The sequence below is a fragment of the Syngnathus floridae genome, chromosome 4 (assembly GCF_059516105.1).
Source record: "Syngnathus floridae isolate MCC-2025c chromosome 4, RoL_Sflo_1.0, whole genome shotgun sequence".
Taxonomy (NCBI): domain Eukaryota; kingdom Metazoa; phylum Chordata; class Actinopteri; order Syngnathiformes; family Syngnathidae; genus Syngnathus; species Syngnathus floridae.
The window spans coordinates 1,751,523-1,755,310 of NC_142416.1; the positions used below are offsets into that span (position 1 = coordinate 1,751,523).

At 54.2% G+C, this 3,788-nt stretch overlaps 1 long non-coding RNA gene across 1 annotated transcript; it reads left to right on the forward strand.

Annotated features, from left to right (window-relative positions):
- Window positions 1-1,802: 1,802 nt before the first annotated feature.
- On the forward strand, window positions 1,803-3,334 carry LOC148398545 (uncharacterized). The gene is made up of 3 exons (XR_015858105.1): window positions 1,803-2,805; window positions 2,942-3,046; window positions 3,191-3,334. It is a non-coding gene; the product is annotated as an uncharacterized LOC148398545 (long non-coding RNA).
- Window positions 3,335-3,788: the final 454 nt, after the last annotated feature.

The window sequence follows — 3,788 nt, forward strand, 5'->3', positions numbered from 1 at the left end:
TGTCAGGTCAGCTGTCTGGAGAGAGAGAGAAGTCAGGACCTGCGGGCGGAGCACCACCGTGCCACCGCCGCCATGACGGAACTCAAAAGCAAACTCCATGAGGAGAAGCAGAAAGAGTTAGCCATTACCAGGGAGACATTACTGCGGCAGCATGAAATGGAGCTGATGAGAGTGATCAAAATCAAAGATGGAGAGATCCAGCGACTGAATGCCTTGGTCCTCAGCCTGAGGGACGGCTCCATGGACAAGGTGATCCGCTCTATCCGTGTCTGACTATCCGCACGCCACGTCGGGCTTCGATGCGGCCGCTACCGTATTGTGTAGCTTGTCCCCAGTAAGCGTCGCGGCGCTCCGTTGCGGTCTCAACGGCCCGGTGTGGCGCAATGTCTGCTCAGGTGAGGAGGGGGGGCGCTTTGCTGGCGGAGGTGGAGGAGACGCGGCGGTGTCGGGAGACCGAGCGGTGTCGCCTCCACCAGGAGCGCGGAAGAAGCCCTGGCAGCGGCCCAGCAGGCCTGGCAGTCCCGAGCGGCCGAGCTCCGATCGGCTCATCACCAGCATCGGGAGGAGCTGAGCCGAACCAAGAGAGACTGCGAGAGGGAGATCCGCCGACTGGTAGGACTGATCAGATGCGCGGTGCGTGGCTATGTTCCCAATTTCGTTGTATACCTGCAGTGCAATGACACCTAAGGCATTCTATTCTATTCTATTTCACAAGAAGAAAATGTCCGGTTGCTCGCTTCGCTTTTGTCACAGCAAAGGTGTTCTAGTCGATTCAAGAAAAAAATTGGCCGGTTGCTCTCTTTGTTTTTGTCACAATTCTGGCAAATGAGTTTGCCCGCCTGCCTGAGCGCTCCCCGTTTGTACATCCAGACGGATGAGATCAAGCTGAAAGACAGAGCGGTTAGTGTTTTGGATGAAGCCCTGGGGCCGGCCACGTCCACCGCCTTCAGCTGCAGACTCAGGCTGCCGAGCAGCAGATCGCTGCCCTGAGGGATTCCCAAAGGGCGGGCCTAAACTACCCTGGAAGTGGGGTCAACGCCGCTACTAGCAATCCTCTTCATTGCGTAAGCCACCTCATCACACACTTGCAGTACGCATGACTTAGTTCGTTGCTGGAGGAAGGTAGCACAAAAACAGTTTTGAACTTTGAACGAGTGCTTGTGTGTGTGTGTTGCGGGGCGTTTTCAGTCTCAGGAGGATCGGGACACGCGACGGTTTCATCTGAAAATCGCTGAGCTCAGCGCAGTCATCAGGAAACTGGAGGATCGAAACGCCCTGCTTTCTGAAGAGCGCAATGAACTGGTAATTTATTGACGGCACGCTTGAAGGTTTGCGCTACGTTTGATGCGCGCCATCCAGCGAGGCACCCATTGCGCTTGCTTATTAGTTGAGCGGCGCAGCGAGTCGGTTGCCTGGTAGATGTCTTTTATTGGGAGCCAAAGCCACGATTCCGTTCAAACCGATGCAAAAGGAATGGATACGTTCTGGCCCGCGTGTTGTGCGTCTTTCACATCCCGCACTTCATGCTTGCAGCTAAAGCGACTGAGAGAAACAGAAAGCCAGTTTCTGCCACTCCTGTACAAAAACAAACGCCTGAGCAGGAAGAATGAAGAACTCTCGCTGGTGCTGTGTCGCCTTGAAAACAAAGTGCGCTTTGTCACCCAGGAGAACGAGGAGATGGCAAGCTTGGTAAGTCGACGCGGACAACGGCGGCGTGCCAACAGAGTCCACTGCATTTGTGTTCCACAGAGAAGGCCTAGTTCGCTCAATGACCTGGACCGCGGTTGCGGCCAGCAGGACGGTGAAATGGAGTTCCTTCAAGTTGTGGAGCAGCGGCACATCATCGACGACTTGTCCAAGGTCTTCAGGCAGGCGACTCGGTGCACGTACGGCAGCGCCGCGCTCGCTCGCTGTCGCCAGGAAACCTTTTCCGTCCAAAGCTTGGCCGGCGGCCGCCATCCAAAAAATTGGCCCCTTAAATTCCGACCTTTCAAGCAGGAGCATTGTGCGCACGCGTTTGAACACGCTTTAGACTTGTTTTGCCGTTTTCAGCAGCTCAAAGCTCCCGTTTTGTCAGCGCCTTTGCCACTCGCTGTGCGCTGAAAACGACGGACTTGCCCGGCTGCTCAGCCCGTCAACCATGAGCCGCGAGCGCGACGTCATTGTCCGTAGGCAGCTAGTGGCAAAATGCACCCTGTTAGAGTTGCGCTCGCTCCAACTTATTTTGCAAGAACCACACGGGAGACAAGTAAGTTCTTTTGGACACCTGCAGGTGGAGAGTCCATCCGTTGTACGAATGAAGTCTGACTCTCGGCTCCTGCACGAGCATTTTAATTAAGAGAAACAGGGTGGGTGTAAGAGTGGATTGAATAGAGGAAGCCCTTGACCTCTAGTCAAAACATAGCAAGGGGTGTTTTACGACTTTGTGTAGGAAGGGATAAGCGATAGGGATAAATAAGGGATAAATAATATTATTTATTACAGGTCGCAGTCAAAGTCAAAGCAACACAATGATACGATAAAGATAATCTGGAAAACCCTGACACACCCTGTAGTTGTCACTTTTGGAAAAGACGAGCGTCCCTCCAATCATCGCCGGTGACGTGTTTTTCAGGCTCTGGAGACAGGAGCTCATGTCAGAAATGTCATTGTGAGTCGCGTTTGTTTCTGCGCCGGAGCCGTTCGTTCCCTTTGCATCCAAAGAATCTCAAAGGCGGATTATTTGTGTCGACAGGAGAGAGATTTGCTGCTACGATACCGACGTCGAGAATCTCTGAGGAGGAACAAAGCGTGAGGTCCTGCAAGGTGAGTCTGTTTGTTTGCGGCTGCTTGGTGTTGCGCAAGATGAAATGGCCTTTTTCTCGCTATCGTTCCTCTCGTCGATTCATCGTGAGGTGTCGCTTCAGTTTGTTCAGAGAGATGTTTGCTTCCGCGCCCGCAGGTCATCGAAACATTTTACGGCTACGACGAAGACGTGTTGGTGGACTCGGACGGATCGTCCTTGTCTTTTCACACCGACAGAACCCCCGACACGGAACCCGAAGAGGTAGCCCGCCATTTCTGCCAGCGTATTGACACCAAACATTCCTCTTCAGCCTGGAATCGGACTCGTCTTTGCGTCGCGGGTGCTTTGTCGCCGGTCTGACTGATTCTGGTACTAGTGCTGTGTTGCATTGGTGTGTGCATGAAGAGGCGGAGCTTCGCTACCGCCAGCTGACGCAAGAATATCAAGCGCTGCAACGAGCCTACGCTCTGCTAGCCCAGACCAGCGAAAGGGGACTACGACGCCGAGAAGGAGATCAAGGTGGCGCCCCTTCCCGCAACCCCCGGCCGGGTCGCAGCCTCCCCGTTCTCACCCAGCCTCGGGTGTTCTCTGGTCTGAAAGGAGGAGGAGGAGCCTCCCTCCTCCTCCTTTCAGACCAGAGAAAAGCTGATGGTAGAAATGGGTCACTATCAAAGCAGAGTAGCAGATCTGGAGTCAGCGCTGAAGCAACAAGGACAGGTAAGCTCATCAATGAGCACACCTTTTTCTCAGACAAAATAGCTACATTCTTCAGTCACTCATCCGTCTGGCATTACTGGACCAACGGACGGACGGACGGATGCATGCCTCTGCCTTTCAGGAGAGGGAGTGGCGCTCCCCCGTCTTGAAGTTTCTGCAAGTCCGTTTCCCAGACGGCCTCAGCCCTTTGCAGATCTACTGCGAGGCCGAGGGCGTGAGCGTACGTAAGGCGTCCCTCGCAACCCTAACCTTAACCCGAGGTCCCAGAACACCTTACATTGCTCCT